The sequence below is a fragment of the Pogona vitticeps genome, chromosome 6 (assembly GCF_051106095.1).
Source record: "Pogona vitticeps strain Pit_001003342236 chromosome 6, PviZW2.1, whole genome shotgun sequence".
NCBI classification, from domain to species: domain Eukaryota; kingdom Metazoa; phylum Chordata; class Lepidosauria; order Squamata; family Agamidae; genus Pogona; species Pogona vitticeps.
The window spans coordinates 4,481,422-4,496,951 of record NC_135788.1 but is presented as its reverse complement, the minus strand read 5'-3'; positions in this window follow the sequence as shown (position 1 = coordinate 4,496,951).

The following is a 15,530-nucleotide window of genomic DNA, read 5'->3' as shown; positions in this document are numbered from 1 at the left end:
AATATCACAACGTCCTTTATTAGCATACCCTTTGGAGAAAGTAATTTTCCGGTCTGCTAAGCAAATATATAAAATATAATACAGTATAAACGAGGAAACATGCTGATGAAGGACTCTAGTGAAAGAGCACAGGCGTCTTTCTTAAGAAAATATATTTTGGGGGCCCCTAGGTGAGTTGGGGGGCTGGGGGAGCCCGTTCAATTGGTAAGGCCCACTTTCTTCACCCTGGTCCCCAATGGCGTCATTCACATCATGAAATAAAAGGGATGAAACAGGGAAGCCTGAACTATCTCTGGAGGCAAAAAAATATTACCGAAGGGTTACATAGGTTCTGCAGCTACAGCAATTTAACTGGCTGCTGATCTACCACTGGGAAGAATTCAAAGTGCTGGTTCTGAGTTATAAAGCCTTAAATGGTTTGGGTCCAAGTTATCTCAATGACCCCATTTGCGAGCCTGCTTGAGTATTCAGATCTTTGGGGAAGGCCTTCCTATTGGTCCCGCCACCCTCAGAGGTGCATCTGATGGGGACACGGGAGAGGGCCTTCTCGGTGGTGGCTCTCAGACTTTGGAACTCCCTCCCACTGGAGTCCAGGCCGACTCCATCTTTGTTGTCCTTCCTCAGGCAGGCCAAGACCAAGACCCACTGCCTGAGTGGGTTTTTTAAAAAATGCAGCGTCGCACCTTTACTGCTTTGAATGGGTGTCGAAGTTGCTTATGGTTCCTTTTTTTTTGTGTGGTGTTTGTTTAATCCTTTTTAATCCTTGCACACACATTGCTAGCTTTTCCGTTGTCTTTTCATGATGCGTGCAGCCTTGGGTTCTTTCCGAGGGGAAAGGTGGAGTCAAATAAATAAATAAATAAATAAATAAATAAATAAATAAATAAAGTAAGTAAGTAAGTAAGTAAGTAAGTAAGTAAGTAAGTAAGTAAGTAGGTAAGTAAGTAAGTAAGTACAGTGGGGTCTCTACTTAAGAACGTCTGTACTTAAGAACAATCCAACTTAAGAACAGCTCCATTTGCTAAATTTTGCTTCTACTTGAGAACAGAAATCCAAGATAAGAACAGGAAAAAAAAAACCTTTCCTGCTCTTTTTTTAACCTTAGGTCATCTTAGGTTAAAAAAATTCTCCCCCTAGTGGTAGAGTACGTATTAACCTTATTTTTTCAATGTACGAACACACCTCTACATAACAAAAAAACAGCCAGAACGGATTAATTGGTTTTCAATCCATTCCTATGGGAAATTTTGCTTCAACTTAAGAACGTTTCAACTTAAGAACACCATTCCAAAACGGATTAAGTTCTGAAGTAGAGGTTCCACTGTAGTTTCTATGGACGGAAAAGAGCAGATACGGATTAAATGGTTTTCAAGGTGTTCCTATGGGAAATGTAGATTCAACATAAGAACTTTTCAACTTGAGAACCACCTTCCAATACGGATTAAGTTCTTAAGTAGAGACCCCACTGTAAGTAAGTAAGTAAGTAAGTAAAGGGTGGCCTGCTTTTGGGCACATCCTCAGAAGGCAGGGTTCTCTGGAGAAGACCGTCATGCTGGGAAAGGTGGAAGGCATCAGGAAAAGAGGAAGACCAAATACGAGATGGATTGATTCCTTCAAGGAAGCCCCAGGCTTGAGTCTACAAGAGCTGACCAGGGCGGTTGAAGGCAGGGCATTTTGGAGAGGGCTCATTCATAGCGTCCCCATACGTTGGAGGGGATTTGGTGACACCTAAGCAGCAGCAACAACAACACCACAACTCTTAGCCACTGGCTCTAATGCTACAGTCGTCAAATAATAATAAAAATACTAATAATAACACCTCTGGTTTGCTAAGCCTTTTATAAGCTCCCTCCCCGCCTGATGTCTGCAGAGTCTGAGCAGAGGAACTGCATCGCACTCTGCAAACCGTAACAACCGGCTCGATGCTGGCAGCAGCAGGAAGGAGGACTGACCTGAACATTTAGATTTCTAACAGCTCCTGGGACTGGCACTGGGGAAGCTATTACATTTCGCTCTTCTTGCCGAGAGCCCGTCAAGCCAGCAGGGCTCCATGGAGAGCTACCCTAATGATTGCGGAGGACACTGCTGTGATTTCTCCAGCGCTCTGTTCCAAAGTGTGGCAAATGGGGATTGTGTGGGCTTGTTTTCCAGACAGGCGTTGGTGTTTGAAAAAGAGAGAAAGAGGAAAGCCAAGGGAGGGAGGGAGGGAGAGAACGGCCGGGTGGGTGGGTGAGATTCTATCAAAGCTCAGGGAAGAGACACAGGGACACTTGTAAAGCTCTCAGGCAAGGAAATGGCTTCAGTGGTTCACCATTCCCTTCTACGTCTTCTGGGGGTTGCCCTGGGACTCTGCAGCTTGCCCCAGGCCACCCTGGCTGGTTCTTCTTTCTTTGGAGGCCCAGTAGGGAATCGAACTCCCAACCTCACGCTCTGCAGCGACACGTACCTAACTCACTGAACTAGCCAGCCTGCCAGGAATGGAACTGGGCTACTTTAATGTCCAGTTTTGGAGAACAGAGGCTGGAGGAATAAGAGAGTTCTGACTAGAGAGGGGGACATATTCGTAAATAAATACGAATATTCCGGTCTCAGCTACAGCTAACGTGAACTGCCCTGTTCTACTCATGTGCCACTGAGTTGCTTCTGCGATTGGTGGGAAGAGGGGGACGCTGACGATGCGGTGGCGGGTGAACGGACGGGCCAGTTCTGAGGGCAGGATCCACGTTGCTTGCAGCTGGGACAGGCGTTACGAATATTTGTGTACAAGTATGAATATCCCAATTTCTCGTTCTGACCTCCGCCAGATTCCTCTCCCTTGATCTGCATGCCTGATTTTTTCCCCCATAAAAGCCAGAAACACCTTGGGGATAATATATAAACAGAGGGGAAATCTCTGAAGAAATGAACATGGCCGCTCATTTGCACTAAACACCCAGAGACCTTCCGGTAGTGTGGGCTGCATATAAGTTAAATAAAATAAAATAAAATAAAATAAAATAAGTAAGTAAGTAAGTAAGTAAGTAAGTAAGTAAGTAAGTAAGTAAGTAAGTAAGTAAATGAATGAATGAATGAATGAATGAATGAATGAATGAATGAATGAATAAATAAATAAATAAATAAATAAATAAATAAATAAATAAATAAATAAATAAATAAATAAATAAATAAATAAATATTCTGCCCTTTTGGCAGGCTTTCCAACACATTTCACCTGAGCAGGCTGCTTTATCTCCCAGCTATTCACTGTCTACCCTTTAATGCTTTTCAGTGCGTTTAACTTCAATCTTAATTTTGTTTTTACTTTAATTTTATTTTTTTTTTGGTCTGTTCTCTTTGTGTGTTCCTGGTCTTGTGGTGATTTTTATTGCTGTAAACCACCCGGAGCGGCCTCTGGCTAGATGGGTCTCATAGAAGTCAAACGAAACAAAACAAAAAGAAATGGCCTTTGCCTCGAATGGATGCTCTTTCGTACATGTCCATCAGGGAGATGGTGGGATCCAGATTGGTAAAGCCACACAGCCCCGAAGAAGACCTGTCTCCTTACCACCTGCATCTTTGGGGGCGTCCCTTTGTTATATCCCCTTGTCACGTGCCTTCCAAACAGTCCAGAAAGGCAGCAGATGTGTCCATCCAGATCACAAACCAATTCTAGCAGTTTTCACCCCTACCAGGGGCAGGTCTTTTGTAAAGCTAATGACTCCTGATCATCCATTCAGAAAGAGGGCACTCCCAAACATTTCAACAGATGCAGCTCACAACAATGTAGTGTTGCTGAGGACGATTCATCTCATCCCGCCATCTACTGCAAGAGCAGCAGCTACATCCAGATGGCAGATATTCCCTAATGGTCATAGTCAGTGGCTGGGGGGGATTCCGGTGTTTGTCCTCAGGAAAGAAACTTTCTCAAGCTTTGGTCATTTCAGACCAATTCAGTGGAGTTCTTAAATGGTGACCCAATATGAATCCCGAGGTTGTACTTTGGATTTGACCCGCCAGTCTGTAAATTTCCAAAGTAGCTCGACTCACGACATATTTCCTGCCTGCAGAAATTTCAGGAACTTTACTTTCAGATCTTTTTTTTTTTTTTTTACCCCCTCAGGATGCCGGAAAGAAAATTGTAACTTCCCTTGCCCTTTAGAATCTCAGCGGGAGCCACTTACATCAAAACGATAATAGTCTTAAAGTTTGATGGTATGCCGGCTGGCTGCTGAAAGCTCGGGCTTCCAGGAAGGAAACAAAAGATCTCTAAAGCTTTAGGAGAAATCAAGAGGCCCTTCCTCCTCTTTTTCTTGTTAAAAGCATGTTTTTTTCCCTCCCTTTCAGAACAGCTTTCCCTACTCCAATGCCTTCTTCAATTGCACAACGATTCCCATTCACCTGAGTAAGTCGATTCCCCGTGGATGGACATTGTAGTCGGGAAGGGGGCACGGGCGTGGACCACCTTGCGCACTCTCCAACTGAACTCAGGAGGTGGAAACTGGTTTGGACTACAAATCCCAGAATCCTGAGACAGCGTGTCTCTGAAGCAAGTAGGAGAAATAAATGCAAAGCAGGTTTGCATGGAAGGCAGTTCAGAATTCTAATATGAATTCTTAATCCTTTTGTTGTTATGTGCTGCTGAGTCACCTCCGATTTATGGGTACTCTAGTAGGGTTTTTGAAGTCAGTGCAATATTCAAGGAGTGGTTTTCCCATTGCCTCAATTACTTTCCATGGCTGGAAAGTAATCGAGGCCCTAAGTTACTTTTGTTTTGAACTCCCAACTCCCAACTTACCTGTTGTTCCTACAACAAGTAATTGAGCCTAAAATATGGCTGAACATAATTTGAACCCAGGTCTCCTGAGTCCTAGTTTGACACATTATCCACCACACCATACTGGCTTAATTCTTGTGTTATCTATCTTATACAGTGGACCCTCGACTTACAGACGGCTCGACTTACAGACTTTTCGAGTTACAGACTTCTCTGGCTGCAAAATTTAGATTCGACTTGCAGCCAGAGAATCGACTTACAGACCAGAAAAAAACCAAAATGGAATAAAAATAGAATAAAAACCACTGGTTATGGGATTAATCGGTTTTCAGTGCATTGTAGGTCAATGGAGATTCGACTTACAGACTTTTCGACTTGCAGCCACCATTCCAATACAGATTCCTTAAGTAGAGGGTCCACTGTAATAATATAATAGTAATAATCTCAGGACAGCAGAGCCGGAAGGGACCCTCTGGATCATCGAGTCCGGCCCCTGTCAAGGAAGCCCAGTGGGGAATCGAACTCCCAACCTCTGGCTCCACAACCGGGGACCTAAATTGATTGATTTATTCAAAATAACCCCCCCCCCCGCCTTTCTCCTTGAAACACACTCAAGGTGGCTTACAACAATGAAAGATGGTATTTAAAGTTGAAAACAATGAGTATACATGGTGGTTAACCTCATTAAAAGACCATTTTTAAAACTACAAACAATGAGTAAAGAAGCATCTTATATAATTAAGAATAAGTATACAAATATTGTTTTAAAATGCCTCTCTGAGAAACAGGAAACACTAAAATGGAAAACAGAAGTAGTAGTAAACATCCAGTCAAAGCAGTCATGAATAGCAATCTATATAAAAATCGCATGCAGGTAGCTGGTTGACTGAAGGAAGTCTTGTCTGAAGAGAAAGGGCTTGGCTTGCTTGCGGAAGGACAGCCAAGATGGGGCCAGGCTGGCCTCCAGTGGCAGGGAGTTCCAAAGTCTGGGAGAAGCCACAGACAAGGCCCTCTCCTGTGTCCCATCAGACAAACAGGTGAAGGTGATGGAAAAAGACAGAAAAGCTTTCCTTGATGATCTTAACACCCGAATTGGCTCATGATGGGAGATATGGTCTATGAGACAGCTTGGACCCAGACCATTTAGGGCTTTGTAGGTTAAAACCATTGAACTATCTCGTAGTTCAATGTGGCAGTAAGTTGGAAGAAGTTTATAGCGACTCTAAAATGGCTGTCAAGGCGAGTGAGATACTTCCAAGGAGTTTGAAGCCAGGTCTCCTGAGTCTAAGGCCATCACTCTATCCACCGGTTATGGTGTACTATAAGCCCCGAAAATCCTACATGGCCCAAATTCAAATGTTTCCCATCCCTAGTGAAAACAGGGGCCTAATGGCTACCATCATTTCCAAGCTCCTGAGTGGGAAATGAAGATCCACTGGAGTTAATCTTAGATTGCTACCTTTTCCAATTGTAGGCCTTGATGTTCTGCAGCAATATCATATATGTTTAGAAAGTCCCTCTGTCCACTGCAACCCCTGGGTATCATCTTAATCCCTAGGATAGAAAAACAAGCACTTCTAGGGATTCCAGTAAGCACCTATGGATTGCAAGAGATAAGGTGTGTTATTAAATAAAATAAATAAAAATCCTCACTCTTCTGTAGCATCATAGGTACCTTTAAGACCAAGAGAGCTGGAGGCTAACCATAAACCGATGAGTTCCGGTTGGGTTCAGGCTACATCTCCCTATAACTCTAACAGCTCTGAAGTTTTTGCTGGTCGCAGGCCTAGCAAAGGATGGAAATAGCCAGAGGTTGGGAGCTCCGATTCTTTCCTGCGCCTTCCAGGAGAAGAGCCGTTCTGTGGGGCCGTGGAATGTATTTTCAGAACATATATTTGAGAAAGGCAAAGAAGATACTTCAAACCAACAGTCGGTTTACTTTTGGATAAAAATGGGGCACAAAACTTTAAATCTATCCTGGCAGTTGGAGGGGCAGACGTGATGTTTATTGTATTATGCATTTTGAGTTCAAAATAGTTGTAAAATATTTCTTTTTTCTTTGTATTCTTCTCTATTTGTAATTTTTTTTGGTAATAACAACATTTTAAAAACGCAGAGAAGCTCTTTCAATTCAGAGGCAGGGAAGGAATGATTGGTTGGTGCGGGATAGATTGACAGCCACCCCAGCCCACAAAGGTCCCTCCCAGACACACCTACTAAAGGCAGCCTGCCAGGTTGGAAAAACTCCAATACATTCCTCTGTTTGAAGGTGTATCAAGGGACCATTCTCCCATGGCAGATGCCCTCCATTAATAATAGAAAGAAGAAACATGTTGCATTGCTTACAGTTCAGAACAGATAACAGCAAATGAATGACAATCTGACAATTGGCAAACAACGGACTGCTTCTAACAAAGAGAGGGAAATGAAACAATCAGCAGAGAGGCGGGGCTCTCTTTGAATTCAGAGGCAGGGAGGAATGATTGGCTAGTAATGGACAGATTGACAGTCACCCCAGGCCAGAAAGGCCCCTCCCAGCCGAGCAAACTACAGGCTGCATGCAAGATTGTAAAATCTCTAACAGTCTTAATAATAATAACAACAACAGTTATAACAAAGACTGTCCTCTGGCAGTCCTTCAAGACAGAGGACTGTGCTGCATAAGAACGGGGCATGCCCACTTTGTTTACTGTGTGGATTTCGTTCTCAGTCTAAGTCCCAATCCAAAACTCTTAACCACCCAACGGGCTCTCACGTAGACAATTTACACAGAGCTCAGTCCTAATGTGATCTTCGTTCATCAGCCTGAAGGAGGATCATTTCGACAGTGACTATTGTAAAAACAGATACAGCATGAGCTTTCTGGCAGTGGTGGTTCTAAACAAGCCGTGCTCATGGACGTCCATGTGAAAATTATGTTTCATACCTTCAACAGGGTGTAAATTAACCATCACCCCTGTGGCTGGCTTTCTATTTTCTCTCCTGTCATTTCTTTGTAAGGAGAGAAATGAGAGGCACAGGGAGGACAGTGAAAGGCTTCTTTAAAGCAAATATTGACGTTTCCTGGGTGACAGCTAACCAAGAATGTGGCTCTTAATTGGCTTTGCAGCAAATATTTGCAGCTGCCAAGAGTTGTTTGCAGGGTTTAGGATGGGTGGTCGCCATGGTTCCCCAGCTTCCTGGCAGCCATGACTCCTCTGAGAAGCATTTTTCGATTGCTAGTGAACCTGGGAGAGACATCCCCTTGCATCGTCAAAGCTATGGTTTTTCCAGTAGCGATGTATGGAAGGGAGAGCTGGACCATAAAGAAGGCTGAACACTGCAGAATTGATGCTTTTGGTGCTGGAGGAGGCTCTTGAGAGTCCCCTGGACTGCAAGGAGAACAAACCTATCCATTCTGAAGGAAATCAACTCTGAGTGCTCACTGGAAGGACAGATCCTGAAGCCGTGGCTCCAATACTTTGGCCGTCTCATGAGAAGAGGAGATTCCCTGGAAAAGACCCTGATGTTGGGAAAGAGTGAAGGCACGAGGAGAAGGGGACGACAGAGGACGAGATGGTTGGACAGTGTCACCGAAGTGACCAACATAACTTTGACTCAACTCTGGGAGGCAGTGGAAGACAGGAGGGCCTGGCGTGCTCTGGTCCATGGGGTCATGAAGAGTCGGACACGACTTAACAACTAAACAACAGGTGAACCTGGGCTTTAGCAGAACGTGTTGAGGTTGAAGAGTAATCCCAGTGAGAGATGGACACAACAACAGTTCGGTGGTTTGGCCACGTTCAGCACCATGACTACACAGATGTTATGCGGGCACTGCGCATTCTCCTCTCCCATCTCCTCTGTGCACTTGCCCATTCCTTGTGTGATGCGGGCTTCCCTCCCTGCCTCCACAGTGCAACGGCCCACTCGTGTTAACACCTCTGGGAATGTGGTGCCAAACTTGGCCGAACTCCTGAACTGCGGCTCATGCCCATCTCTACCCCCAATTAAAGGGGTGGCTTTAAGTCCCTTGTAATCTTTGCCATCTTCATTCCATTTTATTTCTTCTACTACTACTACTACAAACACTCTTGATGGGAGAAGAGTTGGGTGTGTCAACGTTGACAGAAAGATCATATTTGGAAAACTTCAATTTAGCTAATCGGCGTGCTCCATCCTGTATGATCCTCTCAATCAGTGCTTCCCAACTTCGGGTCCCCACATGTTCTGGGACTACAACTCCCAGAAATCCCAGCCTCCACAGCTAGTGGCGAAGGCTTCTGGGAGTTGTAGTCCAGGAACACCTGAAGGCCCAAGGTCAGGAGCCACCGTTCTACATGTCTCTTCAGATGGTAGTCTCACAGAGTTCGACACAGGGCACCTGAAATTTGGGACAAAACACCTTGATGATACTAGAATATACTTCGGAGTAGATAGAATACCCATGCTGCTATTGGGGAGGAGGATAATTCAAGATAAATAGATGAGATATGCCCCCCCCATTCAAACAGATCAGGGGCTGGTTATGATATGCAGGTCCAAATTCTGTGGACTGTGCTTGAACGGGAGTCCTTTACACTCAGAGAAGAATCATTTGGCTTCAATTAAAGGAGTTGTTGTCCTCAATTAATTGTTTCAGTCTGTCAGTTACGTCATCTCTCTTCTACCCTGTTTTCAAATCCTTTACCCCCCCCCCCCCAGTGAAGACTCAGCATTGCCCAGAAAGCTTGGGAGAGTTACCTTTCTAACTTTCCCAGCCAGTGGGATTATGGGAGATTTAATCCTAAATGTATTTACTCTCCCCCTCAAAAAAAAACTATAGAGCAAAGTGTGCAGTTTATATACTGCCGTATAGTGCTTGAAGCACTGTGTGGGTGGTTTACAATTTAATTAAGCAGGACATACATAGCCGTCTGCTCTCCCTCCAGCCCTAGTGAACTCCATTGACCAACCTCAGAAAGGTGGAAGGCTGAGTGAACCTTGAGCCGGCTACCTGAGCCTGCTGGGATTGAACCCAGGTTATGAGCAAATTGCAGTACTGCAGTTTAACCACTCCTTGTTCTGAGCATGCTCAGTTCTCATCATGCTTTCATTGTTTTGCATTGTGCCTGATGAGGACTCAGGAGGCCTGGTTTAAATCCGTGCTCGGCTATGAAAACTCACTGGGTGTGTATGGAAAAATGTTAAAATCCCTCCTTAAACGTAGTTAATACCATGGAGAACAGGGACACAATTTAATTTTTTTAATAGACTTGTTGTAGATGACAAACTGAACGTGAACCAACAGTGTGATGAGGCAAATGCCATTTTAGGATGCATTTACTGAAGTATAATCTCCAAATCCCATGAGGTGCTAGTCCCCCTCTATTCAGTACTGGTTAGGCCTCATCTAGAGTTCTGTGTCCAGTTTTGGACACCAAGCTTCAAGAAAAAAGGCCAACAAACTGGAGCAAGTAGGGCAACAAGGATTACCAGGGCACTGGAAACCAAATCATATGAGAAAGACTGAAGGAACTGGGCATGTTTTGCCTTGAGAAAAGGAGACTGGGGGGAGAAATAGTAGCACTTTTCAAATACTTGAAAGGCTGTCATTCAGAGGAGGGGCAACATCTATTGTGGATCATCCCAGAGTGCAGGACACACAACAATGGGCTCAGGCTATAGGAAACCAGATTCAGGGTGATTATCAGGAAAAACTTCCTAACTGTTAGAGCAGTATGACAATGGAACCAATGACCTCGGGGGGAGGTGGTGAACGCTCCAACACTGGAGTCATTCAAGAGAAAATTGGACAATCGTCTGTCAGATCTTAATTGAGCAGGGGGTTGGATTTGATGGCCTTCTAAGCGCCTTCCAACTCAACCATTGTATGATTCTATGATTTTAAAATTCCCAGAAGCCTTCAGTACTAGCTGTGCTGGCCAACTCAATTATGCTGTGATTCTGTGATCTCACATGCCTTGAAAACCCTATGAGGGTTAATGTAAGGTGGATGCGACTTGACGGCACAGGCGGAATGAATTATAAGCAGTAGGCAAAACCATTTCAGTTTTTTTTCTTTCATGGAAAGAGAGTTGATTTTCCAAGACCTCAAGGGCCATCTCCAGACCCAGCGGGACTCCTGCACGCAAATAAGGTTGTGCTTGTCACCTTAATGCCGCTAATGGAAAAATTAGTGTCTCTCATCCTCGTGTTTTCTCCACCCCAGTGCCCACACACTTCACAGCCTTTGATGCTTGACTTCTCTCTTATTGAGGTCCATTAACAGGAAGAGCTTGGAGGCAGCAGCTCATAAAGAAAGCCCTGCACCGCTTGTGCAAAGCATGCCTCCACCAGGAAAAAAAAGAGGTGTAGGCTTTAGCATGAGGGTGGAGGACACCTTTCAGTTGAGGTTTTAAATTCAGTTCGACAGAATCACAAAATTAGAGAATACCGTATTTTTCTGCGTATAAGACTATACTTTTGTCTAAAATCTTTAGACTAAAAATTGAGGATCATCTTATAAAAGGAAGTACATTGAGGAGAGAACAAAAACAAGTAGAGGGGAAAGCAGGGATCAAAGTGATCCTGCAGTGCTTTGATCCCTTTCCCCCTGCACTTGCTAAGCCCCACTTAGATTTCTTAATTTTGGATTAGAAAAGTGGGGGTGTCTTATACATGGGGGCATCTTATACACAGAAAAATACGGTAATTGAGTTGGAAGGGGTCTCTAAGGCCAATGAGTCCACCTCCTTGCTCAGGGCAGGAATCTAAATCAAAGCACATCTGATGAACGATTGTCCAATTTTCTGCTGAATGCCTCCAACACTGGAGCGCTCGCCAACTTTCAAGGCCATGGGTTCCATTGTCATACTGCTCTAACAGTTAAGAATTTTTTCCCCAATACTCAGCCTAAATGTTGCTTCCTGTAACTTGATCCCATGATTATGTGTCCTCCACTCTGGGATGACTGAGAACAGATCCTGCCCCTCTTCTGCATGACAGCCTTTCGAAGTATTAGAAAAGTGCTCTCCTGTTTCCCCTCTGTCTTCTTTTCTCAAGGCTAAACATGCTGAGTTCTTTCTGTCTTTCCTCCCAGGGCTTGTTTTCCAGCCCCCTGATCATTCTTGTCACCCTCCTCTAAACTTGCCCCAGTTTGTCTTTGTGGTTTCCAGAACTGGAAACAGTACTCTGAGTGAGGCTACCCAAAGTTGAACAAAGTGGCCCTGGTAACTCACGAGATTTGCTAGGCTTATGAAGAATGATCTCTTATTCCCGGAAACCTGAAAGGTCAGCCTGGGAAACACTTGATCCTTGACAAGTTTTCGGAGCAATCCGAACCTCTTTTGGAAGATGTGTAATCGCATTTCAAGTTCACCGCAGGATCTGGGAAGCCAGTGGAGAAGAAGAGGGCCATGACCGCCACGGCTGGTCTGGTTCTTATCGTCTTACAATTGCCCAGACATGCCATCTGCCTGCTAACAAGTGCTCCAGGCAGAGGGAAATCGAAAATATAGCAGTAACTTTCGCGTGGCTTTCCCTAGGGACACTGGGAGTTTTAGCACAATTAAAAGCATCGCTTCCTCTAGTCAAGGATTTGCAGACCGATGTATCCTTTCATGAGAATGAGAGCGAGGGCATTGATTTCATAAGCCGCAGGAGGACAAACCGTACAAGGCACAAAACCAGTGGAGATCTTTTAGCTTAGATAACTAGCCAAGCCTGTTCATATTTTTTACAGGCCAGTGGCTTTCCGGAGGTGTTCTGAGGAACGCTGGAATTCCTTGGAAATTTGTCAAAGGTTCGTCAATGCTTGCTCACAATGACCCCTCTTCCCTGGAGGTGTGAAGCAATGTTTCCTGCTGGTTACACTCAAGGGTCATGAATTGTTACTTCTGGAGATGATAGCTTCCTGTATCCCACACTCATAATGGCCAACAACCATGCTAGTGGTCGAATCTGGAGAGTCGCTGGTTGTCCTAAAACATGAACTTTTTCAAACTTTGGCAGGTGATCAGGTATACTTGGGATCACTGGATTATTGTGATAAAGGATGTTGTGGGAGGTTCTCGGCTCATGTTGGGATATAGAGTTAACTACTAGGCATGGAATTTTCAGATTTTGTGAACCATGTTTCCCAGGAGTCTGTGGGAATTCCCTCAGGCAGATCTCTGGGGGCTTTAGCCACCCCCACCCCCAGTCCTTTCCAGTATCTGTAATCATATTCAGCTGAGAAATAATGGATTCTTTCAGACATGGTGAAGATAGAGGAAAAGACTATGAAGGGATGAGCAGCTAGGTGATTTCAAGGCATTATGGGTCTGATAGTTTTCATGAAATGAACCCTTTATGGAGCATAAGAAGCAGAGAGTCTACTAGACCCATAGTGCCTTGCAGCTGCCATGGAATTCAGCTATTCCCAGCTACTTTCTCTGTCTTCATCATGTCTGAGAGAAGCTATCATTTTGTGTGCTTGCTAATGAATGGAATCTCATTGAGCAGCAATCCTACTAAAATTAGCAGGACTTATATTAATGTTGATTAACACTAATTCAGTGGGTTTATCCTGAAACCAAGTACAGTCTAAAGCCAGCACCAGCATTCTTATCAACGTGAACTACCTGTGTTCCACATTTTCCCCACTATGCCCCCTTTTGAACATTCACTCTAGGGTAGTGGTTCCCAACCTTGGGTCCCCCAGATGTTCTTGGACTACAGAAACTCCCAGAAACTTCAGCCAGGACAGCTAGGGGTGAAGGCTTCTGGGCGTTTTGGTCCAAAAACATCTGGAGATCCAAGGTTGGGAGCCACTGCTCTAGGGGACTGGGGAAAATTAAAATGAAAACTGGAAATTGGAGGGTTATGTTTAAAAGGTCCCTGGTGGCCATGCTATCTGGAGAACTCTGGGAAATGTAGTCCAACAACTTCACATGCCTCTACTCCTAATATAACCACGTGCTAGGAACTGATTGTGTGCTCTAGGAGGCTCTCGAGAGTCCCCTGGACTGCAAGGAGATCAAACCTATCCGTTCTAAAGGAAATCAACCCTGAGTGCTCCCTGGAAGGACAGATCCTGAAGCTGAGGCTCCAAGACTTTGGCCATCTCATGAGAAGAGAAGACTCCCTGGAAAAGACCCTGATGTTGGGAAAGTGTGAGGGCAAGAGGAGAGAAGGGGACGACAGAGGATGAGATGGTTGGACAGTGTCTGCAAAGCAACCAACATGAATTTGACACAACTACGGGAGGCAGTGGAAGACAGGAGGGCCTGGCGTGCTCTGGTCCGTGGGGTCACGAAGAGTTGGACACGATTTAAAGAGTAAACAACAAACAACAAAGGGAACCAACTGAGTTAATTAGTCACTTTTGAGATAATTAGGCCAACATCTGTTGACATCAACATGCCCTCAACTGGTTGGCTACTTATATTAGTTCCAGAGGCAACGTAAACTGTTCCTCCTATAGTGACACTGGATTTGCCCTACAGTGCAAATCAGGCCACCACCAGAGCATTCAGTTCCTGTGAAACATCCCTTGGGAAATTCTAAATGAAAAATGACATCCTTTTGACTAGAAATCAGGGATCTGGACAGGGGGCAGACTGTATTTTGTGTCTTCAGTGTGGAAGGGATGGTCCCTCTTGAATTGGCCTCAGCCACACTAGATGTTGTTCCAAGTCCTCCATACAGAGCACGTTACCATAGTCTCTCGAGACTGAAGGATGCCTAATCTAAATTTCACAGGGCTTACTGTTGTCCTTAAAAAGCAGGAATTGCAATCGGAAGTGAGAGGAAACATTGTGATTAGAAGGAAGACAGCAGCAAAAACATTATTCTGGTTATATTTAAAAGCCTTGCCATCACTCCTCTGTCCAAATATTAAAATGAGTTTTGCACATGCATAACTGCATTGTGATTTTACCATTCTGAAAAGCAGGAAAACGCTGTTCTCGCCAACCCACTTTCTACAGAGCCAAGTGAAATACCTGGGCTGATCTCTCAGTTCATCTGGACTCACTGAGTTAGCCAAGATGGCCATCTTCAACGGCTAGTAGAGAAGTACCAGCACCAGGCATTTAGAGAACAGGGAGCGATAAGAAAGAGCCAAAGCTTAGTGGAGGGAGCAATTATTGGACTACAGCTCCCATAACCCACCACATCTTAGAGCTGTTCAGGTTTCTGTTTCTGGACTGCCACCCCAGAATTCTGGGAGCTGAAAAAATACATAAATCTGCAAATCTCTTTCATACCCAAAATGTTAGTACCCCAATACATGGGTGTTGCATGCCCCCCTTAGAATTATTATCTTCCAGGATGCTGATAAACATAAAACACAAGTCTGCAAAAAAAAAAATCTTTGATCCTGCTGTCTTGTGGATTTTCGGATTTGTAGTCCCAAATGGTGATTCTAAATTCTCTAAATCTTTCCCTGGCAAAAAAAGCCTTTCAGCCTTCATCGCGACAGTGGTATTTGGCTGGCAAGCTTGTGAGAAGATGTTTTAAGCTCATCACAGGGTGGCGTGGGGCATGGGAGTTTTCTCCCATTGTGGGGGATGAATTTTGCGGAAGGTGGGCTAATTTATCTCAATTGTCTCCGTGCATAATGACAGGCTGGTTCATTTTCCACCCAAGAGCCCTCTCCATTTCAAGCCAGACGCACGGATTCTTGGAGGCTCCTCTGTGAGTCATTAATAAACTGGGGGGGGGGGGGATAAACATCTCTCTGATTGCGGTGAGATGATGCGTTAAAAAGAATCCACATTGTTCCTAAGACATGCATTAAAAGATTTTTTTAAGGGCCATCACAAAACCCATGAAA